This window comes from Gossypium arboreum, chromosome 3 (genome assembly GCF_025698485.1).
Source record: "Gossypium arboreum isolate Shixiya-1 chromosome 3, ASM2569848v2, whole genome shotgun sequence".
NCBI lineage: Eukaryota > Viridiplantae > Streptophyta > Magnoliopsida > Malvales > Malvaceae > Gossypium > Gossypium arboreum.
In genome coordinates this window covers 124,857,424-124,879,881 of record NC_069072.1, presented here as the reverse complement: position 1 = coordinate 124,879,881, position 22,458 = coordinate 124,857,424, and the positions used below count along the sequence as shown (strand labels likewise).

Here is a 22,458-nt window from a genome sequence, read left to right as displayed (position 1 = left end):
CCTATAAATTGAATCCACAAGTCTAAGTCCAGATATGAAACTCTTCAACCATACTCTATGTGAGGTAGCCTTAAAACATGAAATGAACTCAGCCTCCATAGTGGAAGTAGCAGTTAAAGTCTGCTTAACGCTCCTCCAAGAAATAGTTCTGCCAGCAAACATAAATATGTAACTAGATATTGATTTAAGTGAATCAAAACATCTGGAAAAGTCTAAATCAGAGTAGTCAATCACCTTCAAATTATCTGATAGTTTGTACGTAAGCATGTAGTCCTTTGTCCCTTTAAGATATCTCAAAGCTTTCTTTGCAGCTCTCCAGTGGTTAATACTTGGATTACTCTGATATCTTCCCAACATTCCAACTGCAAATTTAATGTCAGGTCTTGTGTAGACTTGAGCATACATTAGGCTTTCAATAATAGAAGCATATAGAATGTTTTTCATTTGCTCCTTCTCAAATTCGTTTTTTTGACACTGATTCAAATTGAACTTATCACCCTTCATGATTGGAGCAACATTTGATGAATAATCTTTCATCTGAAATCTTTGTTAATATAGGTTTCTTGAGATAGACATAAGATACCACGATATCTATCATGATGAATCTTAATGCCAATGACATAAGACACATCACCTATATCTTTCATATCGAAATTCTTAGAAAGAAATTGTTTCACCTTATGTAGATACCCCTGTCTTTTGATGCAAGTACAGTGTCATCCATATATAGAATAAGGAAACAAATTTTACTCCCATTGACCTTCTGGTATATGTATTGATCCATGATATTCTCAACAAAACCAAATGAATAGAGAACCTCATGAAATTTTTAAAAACCATTGTCGGAAGGCTTGTTTCAATCCACATATGGATTTCTTTAGCATGGATAGCAAGTGATCACCATCACTAAAAGTGAATCCTTTAGGTTGTTTCATGTATACCTCTCTTTAGGTCACCATTGAGAAAGGTGGTTTTCACATCCATTTGTTGCAACTTAAGGTCAAAATGAGCTATTAATGCTAACATAATGTGTAAGGAATCTTTTTTAGATACAGGATTGAAAGTCTCAGTATAATTGATTCCTTCTCGTTGAGTGAATTCCTTCGCAATGACTCTAGCTTTATGTTTTTCTATGTTGCCCATTGAATCTTTTTTTTTTGTTTTGAAAACCTATTACATCTAATGGATTTTATTCAGGAAATGGCACAAGATCCCAAACATTATTATTTTTCATAGAATTCATATCTTCTTTCATAGCATTATACCATAATTCTGACTCTTTGCAACTCATGGCTTGTGAAAATAACTCAAGATCATTTCTAGCTCCAATATTATAGTCAAACTCTTGCAGGTACGCAATATAGTCACTAGAAATTTCTGATTTCCTTTCTCTAGTAGATCTCCTCAATGTTGAACCAACATTTTCTTGTGGATCATATTGTTAAACTGATTGTTCAATGATTTCCAAATTTTTTTAAATAGCTTGATCTATTAGAGTGATTTCAGTAGCTTGTGGATTTTCATTGATTAGTTGTTCAACACCCAATTGAGCTTGAAGGGTGTTTTGTATGATAACCAATCTTCAACATGAAGTGGAAGGTTGACCTATGGGAATCATGTCCCAAGATAGATCATTCCCATTGGTTGAGTCATTCTCAAAAAATTTTGCATTTCTCGATTCCATAATTCTAGTGCTATGGGATGGACAATAGAATTTGTATTCTTTGAACCTTTCAGCATATCCAATGAAATATCCACTAATGGTATTTGGGTCCAATTTATTTTCCTGTGGGTTATAAACTCTTACTTCAGACGGGCATCCCCATACGCCTATATGTCACAAACTTGGTTTTCAACCTTTGAACAACTTAAAAGGTGTTTTTGGGATAGCCTTAGGTGGAACTCGGTTTAATATATACACAACCTTTTTGAGAGCTTCAACCTATAAGGACTTAGACAGCTTAGAGCTACTAAGTATACTTCGCACCATGTCCATTAAAATTTAGTTTCTTCTTTCTGCAACACCATTGTGATCAAGTGAGCCTGACATGGTGTATTGGCCAAATATACTATTATATAGAAAAAACTTTGCAAGTGGATCAAATGGTTGTCTATCATCAGTGTATCTACCATCATACTTACCATCTCTATCGATTCTCACAATCTTGATTTGCTTATTGCATTGTTTCTCTACTTCAGCCTTGAAAACTTTAAAGGCTTTTAATGCTTCGCTCTTATGATGAAGCATATAGAGATACATGTATCATGAGTAGTCGTCTATAAAAGTGATGAAGTATTTCTGACATTGCACATCTATATCTGGGCAATATATATCAGAATGGATGATTTCCAATATGGTTAAATTCCTATTGGCACCTTTCTTTGACTTGTTAGTCTACTTGAACTTAATGCAGTCTATATAAGTATTGAAATCAGTAAAATTTAAAGTATTGAGTACCCCATTATTTACTAATCTCTTAATCCTTTCAATGGAGATGTGCCCTAATCTTCAGTGCCACAAAATAGAGGAATCTTCATTTATAACACAACATTTAGTACCATTTTGAATGTGCATAACTTTATGAGTGGAATTATTTTGAAAATTAAGAGAATAAAAACCATCAGATAAAAGATCATTTGCAACAAGTTCAGATTTATAAAAAAAACTGAAACCGGTGTTTGAAAAACTAAAACAATATCCAAATGGTGCAAGTCTTGAAATAGAAACTAAATTTCTAGAAAAACTGGGAATATAAAAAGTTTTTTCTGAATTTAAACAAAACTACTGCATGTGACTCCATCTTATTTCCTGATATATGTCTCGCTCAGCTCCCACTGGCTCCTTTAGGTTTCTTAATCCCTATAAGGAATTTAATATATGGATGTAGAACTAGAATCAATCCATCATGTGTTATAACTAACATCAACCATATTGGACTCAAAGCAAACAAGTGAGATTGATTTACCTTTCTTTTCAAGCTAGCTTTTAAACTTGACATAGTTCTTCTCTAAGTGTCCATTCTTTTTACAAAAGAAATACTTCTTTTTCTTTATGTTAGCTTAGAGCTGTATTTTGGCCTTCCCTTTTTGTTTGGCTTAGACCATCTTCTTTCCTTGAGTAACCGTTAGTGCACTCTCTCCCATCTTCAGTACGAGTCTAACCTCTTCCTAATCACACATGGTCAAAAGCTCATCGATAGACCACTTATCCTTAGGTGTGTTATAGGAGATCTTAAAATGCCCATACTGAGGTAGAAGATTGTTAAAGTGCACTAGGAAAGATTCAGACATTTCAACCTCAAGTGCTCTTAATCGAGCTACTAAATCTCTCATCTTGTTGATGTGATCACATACACCTTTCACGGTAGTGAGCTTCATTGATGTGAACTTCATGATTAGGGTGTTGGCTAATGACTTTTAAGATGTTTTAAACTATTTTTCAATAGCTGTTAATAATTCTTGGACATTCTCATAATGCTCAATTGAGCCATAAACATCAACAGGTTCTTTGCTCTTTATGAACATGATACTTAAGCAATTAGATCGCTCCCATTTTCCACACATAGCAAGATCAATCTAAGTGTTGGTTTCAATAATATGTGGCTCATATTTCCTTATGGCATAGTCAATATCCAAACACCCCAATTGGAGAAGAATACTCTCCTTCCAAAACTTAAAAGTTCTCACTAGGTAATTTAGGGATATCTACTTTATTATCAAACATATTCACAGGTTGTAAAATTGCAATATAAATGAACATACATGCTTAACAAAAATTTGAGCCAAACATAAATCATAATTAGGGGTGCAAATGAACAGAACATTCAATGAACTGTTCGTAAACCGCTCGTATAACATTAGTTTATGTTCATTTATTAAGCTAAATAAACGAGTATGAACAAAATTCTTATGTTTGTTTAATAAATGAACGAACATAAACAGAGGTGTGTTTGGTTCGTTTATGTTCACAAACAAGCTCGCTTATTGGCTCGTTTATAAGCTCGTTTATTGACTCGTTTATGACTCATTTATTTATTAATGATATTTTCTTATAAAAATTTCATTAGTATATACTAATAAAATTATCTTGGTTTGTATTTTTTCATTTATAATATAATTATTAATATTTAAATTTGACTATTTTATATCTAAATAATATATGTGTATATATTTATTGTTTGTTTATTATTTATTAACATTGTTCATGAACATGTTCAATTAAGTTAAATGAACATATTCGTGAACATTAAACAAACGAACATGAAAAAAATTTGAAATTCTTTATGAACATAAACTAAACACGAACAAGCTTAAAAATAAACAAATGAACGTGAACAGAGGTTTGTTCATTCAAGCTCGATTCATTTACAACCCTAATCATAATTTACCAATGCAAATTATGTAAATAATGAATCTAGTGACATAAAATTTTCCTATGGGCTAAATTTTTAATTCAATTAGATCTATTTTATGATAGAATTATTTACTATCATTTTGATAAAAAATATTAAATTCATTTTCACAACTCCTATGGATAACTATGAAAAATCATTTAATAAATGTATCTTAATAAATTTTGCAAAGGATTTAATACATATGCTTTCCATATGTGAATTTTAACTTTAATAATTTTATTTAACTAAAGATGCTGTGGCTAGTCTTTAACTAAATAAAATTACGAAAGTCACTTACCTAGATATTAATCCTTAAACTTTATTCAAGATTATTGCTAAGTCATTATGCGACATCTAATGTCTATAAACCTTATAAGATCCTGACTACAATAAATAATTTTACTTAATTAAAGTTGTTGTGGCTAATTCTCTAATTAAATAAAATCATTTGGATCCCTAAACATATACTCTAAAGTTTTATTGCTAAATATTTTATGCAATAAGTCTTAAATTTTATGTACCTAAAATGTATATTCCTAATAACTAGATAATTCACATACAACAATTTTACTTTAGGCACAAAATATATTCAAAGAACAAATTTCTAAAAAGATTTTACTAACTTATTTATAGCATAATTAATTTTATAAATTTCATTTTAATAAAATCCACGATTTTACACAAAAGTTTGCAATAAAATTCTTTAAAAATTTAAAAATAATTAAAGAAACATGAAATCATTATTTTGAGAAATTGACAAATTTTTAAAATTGGAAAAGACAGAGATTAACTTGGCTTAGATACCAAATGTAAGCATAAGTTACGGTTTTGAAAGGTTAAAGTGTAGCGGAAAAGAAGGAATATAAATACCTCCAACTATTACTCGAACTAAATGTCAAAATTCAGATGTTATAACACCAATGATTGAGCGCACCAAACGACCAGCCGATGAAGACAATCATATTTAACTATATAAAAACACAAAAAATCAAAAAAATGCAAAAATTGCCAAAATTTCTAAACACTTGAAAACCTCGTTAAATAGAATTGTTTCAAAATTTGTTTTTGGTGGTTAAAGATTTTATACTTGAAAGTATTTATGGCGGTGGTTTCCATGAAAAACCACTAACCACATCCCCACTATCACACTGGAAGTGGAGGGCAACAAAGTGAGAAACATAGGAATAACCCCACGAACCAATAACTCAGTTCCAGCATTTTCAGCATTAGATGGAGCTTAATCTGTATGCATTGTTTAGATTTTATTTTTTTAAACTAATGATCGATGCCTGCGACATCTTGGTCTTGCCTTATTTTTTTTCTTTAAAGTCAGCGTAAAAAAAGTCCCACACATGATCAAGTCAAGTCTCTACATATGCAACAGAGTTAAGAAAACCAGTTGTTCTTTTAGTGCATTTGTTACAAAATCTTTAGATCATGAACACTGTCATTTTGTTTGTCGGAGTTGAGGTGAGTGTACTCATTTTCTTCATATATGTGAAGAATCATAATCTTGTCATTATGTCGGTATATACATGTTTAACATAGGTATTTTTGGGAAAATGATATCACAAAGAAAATGGAGGTTACAGCCAAAGCTATGACAAACAAGTTATTTTATAAGTTTGTATATCCTTTCACAAAGATGAGAAGCTGTTAAAGGGAACCCTGTTAGTGAAGAAGAATAGACAAACATCTGCAACATTGTTACCGACCTTGCAATATAATTTGCTGTCTACCGCTGTCATAGTCCGACGGACTGCCGTCATTACCTTGAGCATTCGCACCGGAGGGTTCACTGAGCAAATACTCAGTCTCCTTCGATTCATCTTTCACCCATGGATGCTTTGGATTTGATCTTAGACCCTCCAATTCCATTGCAACTTCCTTCATTGAAGGCCTCTCTTCTCCTCTAACTCTTAAGCACCTGTTTGCCAACATAGCAACTTCCTTTATCTGTGTAGTGTTTCCCTCAACAAGCACTTGATGATCAATAATTCCGAATAATTGGTCCTCCTTCAACGCGGAAACGAAATGCATTGCTAGATTCCGTTCTTCTTCCGGCATTTGAAAACAAAGTGCCTTTCTCTTGGTCAGCAACTCCGCAAGGACAACTCCGAAGCTGTACACGTCGCTCTTTTCAGTCAACTGGCTTGATTGAAAGTACTCTGGATCCAAGTAACCAAGTGTCCCTTGTACCAATGTGGTTAACTGTGTTTGATCCAAAGGAACTAACCTCGAAGCTCCGAAATCCGACACTTTTGCAGTGTAATGTTCATCTAAGAGAATGTTGGTAGACTTAACATCTCTATGAATAATGGGAGGATAAGCAGCTGAGTGGAGATACGAGAGTGCTCCAGCAGTTTCAGCTGCAATTCTCAACCTACATTCCCAAGACAAATACCCTTTTCCCGAACAATGCAGGCGCTGATGAAGGGTACCATTGGATATAAATTCGTAAACCAATAAAGGGACTTCGGTCTCTAAACAACATCCCAAGAGCTTCACAACATTTCTATGGTTAACCTGAGAAAGAACAATGACTTCATTAACGAACTGTTCAACTTGACTGTGATCTGCAATCATGGATTTTTTAATGGCGACAACCCTGTTGTCTTGCAATATTCCTTTATAAACTGTCCCATGGCCTCCTTTTCCGAGAATTCTAGTTTCATGGAAGTTGTTTGTTGCCTTTTTCAGCTCATCTGAAGTGAATATTTTAGCTGAAACAGACCCTTTAAGCTTTGAAAATTCTTGTTGTAAGATAATTCCACCATTTTGTAGGAAGAAATTTTCTCTTTGCCTGATAAGCTTTCTTTGCCAAAGTCCCCAATATATCCAGGAAATGCTCAATACGAACACTAAAAGGCTTATACTCACACCTAGTTTAACATGAAACAGGGTAACAAATTTAACTATTTTTATTGAATCTTTAGAACCCAGAAATATTTTTACAATAAAAGTATAATAGTATAAATTGATGTTTTTACCTAGACCAATGTTAACAAAAGGAAAGCCGTCAGGTGCATCCACAGGACTGCAACCAGTTCCATTTCTTTTGCCATCACCTTCATACCCACCTTTACAAATGCATTTGAAACTTCCTGGTAAATTGCTGCATATTGCATTTTTATCGCAGGGACTCCAAATCTTGCACTCATCGATATCTACAAAATGAAAAATCAATTAACAAGCAAAAAACCGAGTTACAGACTTGCAGTATCTATTTAAATCCGATCTTGATTGACAGCAGATATTAAAACACATACCTAGGCAACCTTCTGGGAGGTATGGATTCCCATAGAAACCGTCTGGACACTTGCAAAGATAGCCTGAACCAGTGTCAGGTTCGTGACACTCGCTCCGATGACATGCGTAATTTGACGGATTCTTAGCAGCTTCGACACACGTCTCGTTGCTTACAACCCAATCAAGGGACACCGGAAACTTGTAATCCTCAGATATATACTGAACATAACCCGAAGAGAACCGAAATCGACTTTCTTCAACAATAAAAGCATAGCTGCAAGGATTAAAATCCGACACATTGACATGGCGGTTAAAGCTATAAGCTACCACATCAATGGTTTTCAACCCATCAGGAATCTGTATCTGGCAACATCCGAATCCCGAACAAGATCCATCAACCAAGTCTTCGAACCGATTACATAAGGACATACATCCGGCTCTATAACTTTTGTTTCCGACAAATCCATAAAGGTAAGCGTAAGTGTCGCATCCAATTGCAGTAAACTTGTTTCGGGTATTTGAGACATTGTAAATCGAAAAGGGAGACAAGGATATTATCTGCGGGACCCTCATCACAGGGATCCGTGGAGCACTATAACAATCTCGAGCAACTGTGGTTAAGATTTGCAACTGACCTTCCATGGTGATATCGATGACAATGAAATCAGTGTATGCTAAGTAGGCTTTGAAGGAGTCGGCTGTTTCAGTGCAGTTGATATAAAAGTTCTTGTTTAGATAACAGCCTTCCATTGTGCCAAATGGGTATGGGATAGTTAAATCTCCACAATGAGTAGGACAGCCATTTTTGGCGAACACTTGAGCTCTTGTCACTGGTATAAAAGTTAACGCCATTACCAACAGTACGAGGATGTTTGGAGATAATCTCGTATGTGAATCCATTACTCTCTCTTTCCTAAACCTGACACCGAAAGTTAGATTAAAAGAGGAAAAATATATATTAATTCTTTGGAGAATACGTATGAATGCCGGCTTTGTATCATCTGGGTCACCTTTAGTTGAGGTTGTCTTTGGGTTTTGAAACATGGGATTATGTCTGAGTCCAGAAAAAGGTAACAAACACAAATGAATAAACAAGCAGATGAAGCAAACACTAGTTGGTAAAAATGGAGGACTAATTTCACGAACCATGGTGATTTTCCTTTTGTTTTTTGTCATAGTTTTCGACTTTTCTTTGGTTACTTCACTTTTGTGTTTGATGTGTCTGTTTTTGTTTGATTGTTTCTGGCTGCTGCCGGCTTTACAACCAAAGCTATTAATGCGTGTTAATTAATAAATTAACGAGAAATCCCACAATTGGTGGGCTACTAATCAAATTAAAATAGGTTTAGTAATTCAACTAATTTGAATGTAGTGATTATGTATTTAAAGGTTTGTTTTACAGTTAAATTCACTTTTAAACTTTATTTTATATATTTAAATAAATTCTAATTAAATAATTTTTTATTTAGTACAATTGTAATTCAAATTTAAATTATTTTTGAGAAAATTATCACCAAAAAGTGAAATACACTCATTTAGATAGAAATATAAAATGAATAATATTTAATGTTTCGATACATAAGTCTCGTGCATCATTAATGTATAATAAAATAATACATCATTATTAAATTAAATAAAATACTAATAATTTTATTTAAATATAATTAAGCATTAATCATAATTATTATAAATAAATATTAATAATTCTGGATTTAGACATTCGGAAAATAATAAAAAATATGGAATTTGTGATTATTTTAATGAATTATATAAATTATAGGGATAAAAGTTCAAGAAAAAATTACCTATCCCAAAAGTGACCAAAGATCGGTGCAGATTAGTTGCTCTAAATGCAGACAAACAACGAATTGAGTAACTATAAACAGGTCCAAAACCAAAATCAAGACTAGAAAAGATAACAGAAACACAGTTTATTGTCTGGTGTTCTGCTAAACAACCATTTATGTACTTGTATAAATAGAAAAAATAGGTGTTTCCTCTTGATTTACTTTAACTTCAGCCCATGGATGGCTGTTCCTCACTCTTAAACCCTCCAGCTCTATTGCAACTTCCTTCATTGTCGGTCTTTTTCTACTTTAGTTGTAATGCTTTGTTTAGTAATACTTTTTAGAAGCATATTTTACATGAAAATTACTTTTACAAAAGGAATGCTAAACAAGTTATTTTGATTGAAATTTTAACTTTTAAAAGTATTTTGACTATAAGAAATTAAATTTTTAGTTTTTCTTCTCCCAAAAGTACTTTTAATGCTTAATTACTTTTCATCTCTCCAACAATATAGTATTTTCCTTCTTTATTTTTTCTCTTGTGTTTAATTACAAATGTGTTAAAATCATTAATTAAAAAAAAATTGTTTTGAATAAAACTATTTTTAGAATAATACAAATGTGTTAATATATAATTACAAATATTTAATTGTTATATTTAAATATTTAAAATATAGTTTATATATTCTAATTAAATTTTATAAATAATTAATATTTATTACTTAAAATATTTAAATTTTATATTTCATATATCAAAATATTAACAATAAGTTATAATAAATTATTTTTATATTCTTACTAAAATATAATAATATTAACTAATTTCAACATGATTTAAATGTATATTTGTTACTTTATAATATCATGTCTAAAATGGACATTTTATTTCTCAAAAATAATTTTTGACAATAATACTAAATACTCAAATATTAAACTAAACTTTTTAAAAGTATTTCTCAACAACACTTTTTCACAACATTCTTTAAAAGTAATGTTAAACTATCCCTAAGAAAGAAAAGATGGACAATTAAAATTTTAGCAATCAAAAGTGGCTTGCTATATTTCCATTTTTTGAATACATACTTTACATGCAAAATACAACTTTAAATAGGAAACACCACCTACAACTTGACAAGTTGGCAGATTTAAATACATGGAATCTACTCATTGGTTGATTTTTGTCTAATCAACATCACTCACATTAAACTATCGAACTAAAAACAAATAAAATAATCTAATAACTTTACAAAACAAGTTGACAACTTGTTAGCTTGTAACAAAAGCTTCAGGGTAGTTGATGGTTAGACTGTCTGTCATTCTGTCTTACACTTAGACTGTCTGTCACTTTGGCTTGTTTGCCATTCTTGGATTGAGTGACATATTTGGATTCTCAGTCACTTTTGGACTTTCTGCCACATTGTTCACCAAAGTCTATCTGCTCGATAGTCCACCATCTGATAGTTTGCCATTCTTCTGGTGTTTAACTTGTTCGCCAGATGTGTGACTTGTTGCATGAATGACCATCTCACAACAACCTTTCACTCTTAAACACCTCTTTGCTAATTCATAAACCTCTTTAATCTGCTCAATATCTCTTTCTTTCGCCACTTTATCATCTAGAATCTTAACAATCAATCATCTCTCAATGATTTAAGAAAATAGTTGACTAAATTTCTTTCAATCATCTCTCAATGATTTAAGAAAATAGTTGACTAAATTTCTTTCTTCTTCAGGGACGTCAAAGGAAACTTTTTTTTTTCTGTTAATGGCTCGACAAGGAAGACACCAAAGCTATAGACGTCACTTTTCCCATTTATTTGGCTTGTTTGCAAGTATTCGGGATTTAAATATCTGTTGGAGTTTTTAAGCCAAAAAGAACATTAAACAAAAACAAATAACAAAGCAGCAAGAAGCATGAAACAATTTACTTGCTCACAAACTTGCAACAAGGAATGAAAAATAGATTTTCATTGCAAACAACAAAGCATTACATGTTTTTTTTATAGTCAATCAACTTATCAAACACAACTAACCCCACTAACTAGCCTAATAACTTGTGAAACATTGCTTGTACACTAAAACAAGCCAACTAAACAAATCCTTCATTACCTATACACATAAAGTTGTCATCAAGCTTGTTCATTTTCAACTAAACAAAATTACAATGCAACTAAAACAGAAAACTTCTTAATGTAGCATGCACGTGAGCTGCAGCATGCATACAAGTATGCATTCAACAAAATCATTTTAGCAGCATGGTTGGCCACTTTTCAACACCCCTCTTTGGCCTCTATGCTACAAACACCAATCGTTTTTCTCAAGAATTCAAACCAAGCATCAAATGGAGTCTTCCTCTCCTGCACAGCCTTGACAAGCATTCAAACCAAGCTTCAAATGGAGTCTTCTCCTCCTTCACAACCTTGGTTGGCAATCTGATCAACAAATACAGTGAGGTATTCACAGCCTTAGCCCAAAAAATGTTTGGCAGCTTGCCTTCAAATAATGAGCATCTTGTTCATTACAGTCATGTTTCTTCTTACACATACTCTGTTCTGCTATGGAATGTAAATGTTGGTGAGCTACTGAGGACGGACTAAACCAATTTATATATTCTTAACAAGCAACCCTTAAAAAGTGACAGGCTCTAGCAGTTTCTGTCTTTCTTAACAAGCAGCGGAAACAAAATCAATGGCCCTCAAATATGACGGGCTTTTGATACCAATTGTTTGAGTTTTTAAGCCAAGAAGAACAAAGAACAAAAATATAGGACAAAGCAATAAGAAAGATGAAACAATTTACTTGCTCACAAACTTGTAACAAGGAGTGAAAAATAGATTTTCATTGCAATCAACAAAGCATTACATGTTTTTTTTATAGTCAATCAACTTAGCAAACATAAATAATCCCACTAATCAACCTAGTAACTTGTGTGTTGAGTATGATTCCTACTTCAGTCAAATTTGAGAAATAATCTTCTAGTTAAACTCCGTTTATTTGTTTCAATCAAACTCTGATTAGGTTAGATTATTTTATTATTTGACCTATGAATTTAGCCTATAAATAGACTCTTTTACAACCTTAGAAAATATACTCATAACACTTTTGGAGAATTTTGTGTTTATGTTTTGAGGGTTCTTTGTTTCCAGGTTTTAGGGTTTAGTTTTTATCTCCATCTTTTACTTTCTCATTCTTTTTCCATTATAGTAAAATTATCTTTACTTGTGGTTTTTTATCCTATTTGGAGGGGTTTTTCCAAGTTAAATTTGTGTGTTCAATTTCTCAATTTCTTCCTCTTTTTTTACTTGTTCGTTGCTTAATCGGGCCGATACCCAACATTGTGAAACATTGCTTGTACATTAACACAAGCCAACTGAACAAGTTATTCATTCCCTAAACATATCAACCTATCATCGAGCTTGTTCATTTTCAACTAAGCAAAATCACATTGCAACTGAAACATAATACTTGTTAATGCAGCATGCACACGAGCTGTAGCATGCATACAAACTGTATGCACTCAACAAAATTATTTTAGCAACATGGTTGGCCATTTTTCAACAATCTCTCAATGTTCCTTACACCAGTGTTGTTAGTTGAGTTTGATGTAGTGGCATTAATCGAGATGCTCCAAAATTCAAAAATTTTGCAGTATAATTGTCGTCCCGAAGGATGTTTGTAGGCTTCATATCTCTATGAATTATTGGTGTCGAAGCTACATAGTGTAAATATGATAGCACTTGCATTGATTCCGTAGCTACCCTTAACCGAATTTCCCAGGAAATCGAAGAAGCTTTGTCTTCATAGTGGATGTGTTTGTACAATGTGCCATTGGAAACAAATTCATAAACCAACAAGGAGACCTCAGTCTCCAAGCAACAACCTAAAAGTTTGACCACATTTCTATGGTTTATTTGGGAGAGAATGATAACCTCATTGGTGAACTGATTAATTTGGCTTTGATCAACAATTTTGGATTTCTTGGTGGCTACCTTTGTGTCATTCTTCAGATACCTTTGTAAACTCCAAAGCCTCATTTCCCAATAATGTGGCTCTCATCATAGTTTTTGCTTGTGTTCTTAAGCTCTTCTACATTGAAAATCCTAACGGTTTCGATTGATACTTATTGTTCATTTAGCTCTTGCTATAACAGTAAACCACCATTTCTCTGAAAGAATTTCTTTTTCATATTAAGTAGCTTTCTTTTCTTGCGTATGAAGAACAACCATGAAAAACCCACAATAGCAACCAGTACACTTAAACCTATAGCTACCATTAAACAACAACTAAAACATTACACATGATCTTAACACTATATGCTAGAGAACACAGTTTTGTTGTCAATAGTTATGTATAAAAGCTAAAATTAGAAACGAACACCTACCAGTTGAGATTAGTATGACATTTACTACATTTGGTATGCAGCCAGTTCCATCTTTTCTGCGATCCCCATGAAAACTTGAAAAGCTATAAAAGTTACATATTTTAATCCTATTCTTAATGCTTTTTTGAATGATTAATTGTACAAATTAGTAAATTTGATGCTCCTAATCTTTTAAATTCATGTTTCTATACTTAGGAGAGCATTTGGGAGCAAAATGAGCGAAAAATGAGCCAAAATCAGACAAATAGAGTTGTTTTCAGGATCCATATGGCCTGAGCATTTCCACACGAGCTGGCCACATGCCCATGTGCCAGCCCATGTCGATTTCGCACACTGCTTGCCAAATACGCGGAAAACCCAATTTTTAGGCTTCTAAGCATTGTAAAGTCTATAAATACCAATTAGAAAAAGACCTAAGGGGGCACTCAGAGAAGATTGAAGAAAACACTCGAAGAATGCTATCTAAATCAACTCGGAAGTGGATCTCCCTCAAGATCGAAGATCTCCGTTTAATTTCTTTCGAAGTTTTTTTTAGTTTCTTTATGTCTTGTGGTTATCCTAATTTTGAGATGCTTCTATTCAAGATTATGAATTAAATTCCCAAGATACCTAGGGAGGATGAAACCTATGATGAATAATATTATTTGATTTCTGATTTACATGATAAATATTTGATTCTTGTTCTCAATTATGTATGTTTAATTCTTGTTTTAATATTTCCGCAATATTAATTTATGTTTAATGTGCTTATTTCAGTGGAGCAAAAGTTCCTGTTTAAGAGTATAAGATCTAGCATAATTGAGTGGAGTTGCTTACAATCCTAGAAATAGGATGACATAAATCTACCGGATTAGAATCAAATCTAATAGGGGAATCCATAGATCAAGTTAATGTGACAATAGGGGTTTTAATTAGAAAGAGATTTCAATTAATCAACCTAGAGTCAGTTGTTCTTACTTTCAAAAGAGATATTAACATAATTTAGGGATTTCTATGGATTAAGACATAAGTGAATAAATTGTTTAATTCAAATTCATAATAATAGGTGAAGTCTAGATGAATTCTTTCCTCGGTATTGTCTATCTCATTGGTTATCTTTGATTATTTTCCTATTTCATTCTCTGTTGCGTTCTTAGTTAGATTAATTTAGTAATTTTAGGTTAAAAACAATCACTCCAATTTGTCGGCTCAATAATAGAAAAACGGTAATTACTAGCTAGTATTTTTAGTCCTCGTAGATACGATATTCCCTACTCACCATAACTATACTATTGATCGATAAGTACACTTGCCTTAGTCATATTTATAATTAGTTCAGTGAACATCAAAACCTTTCCAGATGAACAAGTATAATTTCCCAAGGTATTGTCGCAATTCCTTTCAGAAACACAATTGTGGAGGCTTGAATTTTTGCACTCATCAATATCTGAAAATCATTAAAAGAAACTGGTAATCCCAAAATAGCAAAACAGGAGCAGATAAAGCCATGACGAAAATGGTAATATGAGCATAAGATGGCTATACCTTAGCAACCATTGAGAAGATACGGGTTTCCACGGTAGCCATCCTTGCACTTGAAGATATGACCAGACCTGTTTTTAGGATCATAGCATATGCTATTTTATTTACAAGTATATTCAGGTTTATGCTCAGTTGCATTGCAACGTTCAGTTCCAATCGCCCAATCAAGCACCAAAGGAAGAGATTCTACGTTCACCAACTCATTAAAACTTTTATAGCTGAAACTGAACTCTTATCAGCAGCAAAGGCGTAGCACAAGGATTGAAGTCCCACAAATTTGTATGATTGTTGAAGCTTGTTACTGATACGTTAAGATTCTTGAGTCCACTAGGAATGAAGATCTGGTAGCGTCCTATACCGGAGCAAGAACCATCAAGGGGATGTGTCCTTTTTGTTGTAATATGACATGCAGCCCGTATAATATTCAGTATCAGTATCCTCACGTTCAGCCATGATAGTGGCGCAAGTGTCGCAAACAACAGCAGTGAACTTGTTTTTAGGCTTTGAGATAGTGAACATGGAAGCCCGCAGCCAAGAGTATTACCGTTCCACATTTCTGCGAAAGGCCTCGTAACAATCCCTAGCTACATATGCAAGAATTCCAGCTGACCTTCAAGCGTTATGTCGGTGATAAACAAGTTACCATGTAGTTGTTGTGGTCTAAGGGCCTGAAAGACTGGTTGCAATAGATTGAAAAATTCTGGTTCAAGTAACAGCATTGGTTCATGCCGAAAGGATATAATGCTCACATTTCCACACTTCTCCAATCAACCTGGTAAGGCTTGAGAATGAGAAGCCACTGATGCTGATGCGGCTGCAAGAAACCAGGCCCAGCTAAACAAGACAACTGTAGAATTCCACCCTCCATAGCCATTGCCAAAGGTAACAATAGTGATTATATGCACTTGATATATAGTCGAATGCTTGAAACTTTTAATGGTTTTTTCCATCTTCAGTTTCACCTTAACAGAACGATCAAGATTCAAGAATATAATGATTAAACTTTCTAAAAGCCAATTAAAGTTCATTGAATATGATCCAAAGTTGCCGCTTATGATACAAAGCAGCCGTTTTATGAACCAAAGCTACCCTTACTAATTAAATCAGAAACAAACACATTTTTGAAAAGCCGAACAAGAAAATTACTACAAAACTAAAATACTGTTTGATACAATATAGTTATAATTTCGATACGATGAAATATATATATCTTTAAAATATAGTTGAAGTATTCTGGGAGTTCTTTGTATTGTAGAGACCGGAATAAATTAATCCATGGGATATATTAAATAGATTAATTTAATTTTATATTATTAAAAGAATGAAATAAGTTTAAATTATAATTGAGTTAATATTTATTATAATAAAAATGTACCTTAAAATTTTTAAAATATTAACTCTTTTAAATAGTAAATAATATTTTTAACCGTAAATATTAGCTCAATTCTAATTTGATCTTATTTGATTCTTTTTAATAATAATACATAGACTAAATTAATATGGTTTATATAATAAAGAGACATCTTTAAATACATTCACCTTTAAAATATGATAGTAATTATAACGAAAACTCTTAAAATGAAATTAATGAAAATCAAAATATTTTTAACCCTAGATCAAACTCACTTCTTCGAACCAATAGAGTTGTGATTTAATTCTCCTCATTGAAATCAAAGCACAACACTCAATCTTTCTTTCTTTTTCTTTTCTTTTCACCATGCAATAAAAGTTTGAATGTAAACAGAAATTTGAGTAATCTTTTTCTTTTTCAGATTTAAATTTTTAAACAAAAAAAGCATATTTACAACAATTAGGGTTATCAAAATAAAGTAATTTTAGTGCTTTATATTTATTTTTTCTTTAAAACATACTGAGCATTTCACTCTAAAAAAATTGGGATTTTAAATTTAAATAGATTCAAGCATATCACATAAAAAATAGGTAAATTTTGATTTTCAAACATATCACTATAAGATTTTTGAATTTCTTTCACCCTACAACTTGTATATTGCTAGGTGAAAAAAAGGAAAAATGGGGTATTCTAATTTTATTTTAATAAACTAGATTAAATCTTAAATTTAAGGTTTATATTTATTTATTTTGATTTAAAGGTTAAAAATTTGATTTTTTTGTTTTATTTTAAGAGTACTCACTAATGTTGCCACTCTCTAAAATATAGTAAGATAATAATTTAAAGTTTAATAAAAGTTTTCAAATATATATTTTAAAAAATAAAAGAATAATTTTAAGTAGATAATCTATAATATATATATATATATACAAGCACAAGTTTAGAAAAATTTTTAAACTAACGAAAATACTATTTATTTTCTATCATATTACTAAATTGACATTTAAAAATAATTATGATATTTAATTTAAAACTATTAATTAAAAAGTTGACATAAAATAGAATTTGTAATAATTATACATGTACCCGTAATTATAATTTAATGGAAGTTATGATAATTATATATTTAAAAATAACTATAATTATAATTTACATTTATTACTTAAAAAATTAGTTAAAATAATTATAATTTTGTTATGAATATCTTATTAAGTGGATGTCCATCAAGAAAAGTTTTGATGTGCTTTAAATTCTAATAGTCATTAGAAGTAGATCTTTACTTCATTTATACTTCTTATGCCTATAAATAGAGACTTTAGAAAAGCTTTGTAAATATTCCAGTTGACCAATAAAATATGTTATCTCTTTGCTCTCTCATTTTCTTTGTTATTTACTCTTTGTCTTTTTATTTTATAACACGTTATCAACACGATTCTCTTTTATTTTATAATACGGTCACTCCAAATATGTTGCTCAAGTTGTTGTCGATTGCCTTTTAGAGCTATTGTAATTTCACTCTTCAATTGAGGCCTGCGCACTATGGGTAATCACTATCCAAAGAAATTTATATAATCCTTACGTGGGTGATAAAGATGATGTTAAAGATCTTGGATATATTTTATTATGATTTATTATATCATGTTTATTATAATTGGATACTAATCATGACAGCATGAATAGATAGATATTTTATTTGAAATCCATGTATGTTTGCAATGGTGATTATGAAATAAAGAATCTATTAGGACATTTATAAGTTCGTCCTAGTAAATCTATTGCATTCCCAAGTGAACATAAGTATAAAAGAAAATAAAACCAATATTATTCAAATACGTGGTAGTACAAAATTAGTCAAAAGCTCCAAAAGAGCTAATATATTAATATCTTGTGATAGTTAATCCATTAGTTTTAAAATATATTTATAATGGATCTTATATTAAAATTGTGAATGAAGAAAATATTATATTGCATATGAATCATTATTGCTATAACTATCTATTTTGAAAGGATGAAAAAAAATGGAGGATTGAGTTATTGATTACTCTTGTTATTGAATTGAATTGACTTTAACTATATTTGTGATCTTCTTTTGTCATCATCCCAATTAAGGGATTGAAAGCAAAATATTTGACTGTAAAAGATCTACTTATGAGCAATAGAATACGGTAATTCTATCTAAAGCTCGTTATGGTTAGATGCACCTGAACTTGCAAGTTTATTTTAAAAACTGTAAGTATAACTCTACAGGATTCAGAATAAATTCTCAATTAAAATTACGTGGAAAAATATTACTGATGAGAACTTGCAAGAGATAAAACTTATGTATGAAAAGTCATTGGTTATGTACCTATTATACACCTGGAAATTAGTAATTTAAACTTCACATTGATTTAGACATTTCAAGTAGTAAATGTCACAATAGTACTTATATATGGATGCAAAGTAAAAGGAATGACGGTAAAATTATCAATTTGTCACAATTTATATTAACATTATTAGTACAATTGAAATACATGTTAAAGTAAACAAAAAATTTACTGATACAAATGCATTTACTACTTGGTGTGACCAGTTAGACCATCCTGGATCATATATGATGCGAAAATTAATTAGGAATTCATATGGGCATTCATTAAAGAACCAGAAGATTCTTTAATTTAAAGAAATCTCATTTGTTGTTTGTTCTCAATGAAAATTGCTTTGTAAAAACTCACTAGCTAAAGTTGAGATTTAATGTCTTACATTTCTGAAATTAATATGGGCTCATTTATCCACCATGTGGGTGATTTTGATATTATATGATTTTGGTAAATGCATCTACAAAATAATCACAAATGTGTTATCAACTTGCAATCTGTTGTTTGCAAGATTACTTGTTTAAATAATTAATTTCAAATAATGCAATTAAGACAATTCATCTTGCTAATACTAATGAGTTTATATCTTAGTCCTTTATTGATTGAGTTTGAATTTTTTTTGTAAAAGTTTGTTATTTATGCGCATAATGGTTTAAAGAAATTATTTATTGAATGTCTTTGATTAATATCAAAATAATTTCTTATGAGAACTAAACTTCCTATTTCAACATGAGATTATGTTGATTTACGTGTTGTACGCATCAAGCCAATAAGTTATAATGCTCCACATTACAATTGGTTTTGGTCAAGAGCTAAATATTTCTCATCTTTGAATTTTTGTAAGTGCGTATATGTTTCAATTGTTCCACCACAACGCACAAATATGAAGGAATCCTCAAAGAGTGTTGGGAATATATATTAATTACAGGTCTCCTTGTATTATTAGATGTTTTGAAAGTATTGGAGATTCAACTATGACATGATTTGTGATTACTATTTTGATTCGATAGTTTTCCAGACATTAGGGGGAGAGAAATAATAACTCATAATGAGTTAGCGAGAGAGTAATTTGAACCAGAAGTTTAACAATGATAACTTATTACAAGTTTCAAATATGAAAAATTCTCATAAAAGAAAATAATAAATCTAGATTGTCATATAGTGAAGGCGGGTGCTCCAGAAGAGAATCAAGACATAACTAATAAGTAAAACTCTATAAGAGATTCAGGTTACTAAAATTGAAGATTCAACTATTTCAGTATAGTATCAATAAGTACTATCTACAGTGTTTTAGAACAGTTCTATCCAAGTACAAAAATACTTACAGGATCGACACCGGAGACTCAGTGTACCACATACTTTCTCAAATTATTCAAATTATTTAAATACCAATTCTTTTTGAAACAAAATTTTGGAACCCAAAATTCACAGCTAAGTTTTGCTACCTGAATCTGATACCACTAAATGTAACACCCCAAATCCGGCCTAGACATTATGGCCAAATCTGGAGAAGTCACAGAGAATGGGTTTAGTTGCGTAAAATCATTTTGGTTACTTAACTCATATACTCTATATCCATTTCAAAAACGTTTATTAATTAGTTTATTTACCAAAACCAATTTTACTGCGGGAGTCCATCAAAATCGATGCATTTAGAAATCTGATTCGTATTTCTTTAGGAAAACCTCTTTTTGCGTAAAAACCGTCAATTTCATAAAACAATTTAACTAAGCATGCAGAAAACCAACAAACCAAAATCAACAGTTTAAACCAAAAAGTCCAAAGATTCTCAAAAATTACAAACTCTCAAAATGAAAACTAAAAACATAAATAAAACCATAAATTACCAAGTTTACACAATTTACAGTCGAGTGGTCACCGTCGAGTCTTTGCCACACTGATCCGCTTAAGTCTGTGGGTTACTTGAAAAAATAGAAGACAGATGTGAGTTTATGAAAACTCAGTGTGTAACCCATCAGAATTAAGCATACAAACATACAGAATTATATACACAGTCGGAAACAAATACAGTTTCAAATTCAAAATCAGATTCAAATCCAGATTATAGAATCAGATATGCATAAATCCTACTCCCATCCTCTACACACCATCTTTAACCATCCCATCACACCATGTGGGTTTAAAACACCAACCCATCCATACACACCACATTGTGCCATTAAGACACATATCAGAATATATGCAACTAAGCTGCCAAAATGTAGGCGATTAACGCCGAACAGAATACTTCCTACTCATATACAAATCCCACCCAATAACAGATACAAAAATTAGATACAGATTTAACATGCTTAACATATATATATATACAGATATCAGATATACGTATAGCAGTACAGTTAGGCATACATTCAGTATCCTACTTAGACTAGTGTATCAGGGTATAATAGCATATAAATTAGGGTTTAATTAGCGCTTACCAACCCTACAGTAGGCCCACAGTCGATCGGAGCGACCCATGTGACCTTAGGAAATATTTCAGAAAATGGCCCACATGCCCGCGTGGTTTGCCCGTGTGGGCCCACACAGCCTGGTCAAAATCTACACGCCCTTGTGACATGCCCGTGTGGGCCCCACACTCGTGTGGCCCATACACCAAACTTGACCTAGCCTGTGTGGCCCATACGGCCATACTCACGTCACTACACGGTCGTGTACTGCGCACGGCCATGCCTTCGTCGACCACACGACTGTGTCTCACACATGGCCATCCACACAGCCAGCCACACGTACATGTGACATTGTAACGTGTAGGTTTGTGCAAGTGTACACAGTCGTTATCAAGTAATAAGTAAGTATCGAGTTATCGTCTCCATAGGGATTGTATTTGAGATAAGTCACTTAATTTGAAAAATTATATTAACAATTTGATAAATAAAAACAATATAATTGAGAAGTGATGAAAAATTAAGTATATGAAACTAAATGGAATGATCCCTAATGCAATTTATCCTAATTATGCAAACTATATGAATGAGATAGATTTTAGCAAAATTTAAACACAATTTGCAACAATTATAACATAAATAAACTAGGACAGTTACTTTAATTAAACTCAATTTATTATCAACATGTTTAATAATATTCGGAAAAACATTCCATGGCAACTCTATCTTTCATGAGTTTGGAAACCATGTTAGGTCCTTTTGGAAACCTTTACTTAGTAAATACACATTTTACTGATCTTTATTTACTAAGGGTTTCTTAGTATTCGTGTGAAGTAACAGGGACGTGTTAGGTTTGAAACAGTTTAATCACACAAATCTAAAAACTATGCAGATAATAGAGCCTGGTTAGGGTTGTTATGTAACCTGCAATTTAATCGGGTTAGGATCTAAATTGAGCATGCACATTTCAATTATGCGTTCAGTAGCTGTCATCTGGTTAGGATCGCTCA

The 22,458-nt window shown here is 31.8% G+C and overlaps 1 pseudogene; it reads right to left on the bottom strand.

Annotated features, from left to right (window-relative positions):
* Positions 1-5,844: 5,844 nt before the first annotated feature.
* On the bottom strand, positions 5,845-15,886 carry LOC108477604 (wall-associated receptor kinase 5-like; annotated as a pseudogene).
* Positions 15,887-22,458: the final 6,572 nt, after the last annotated feature.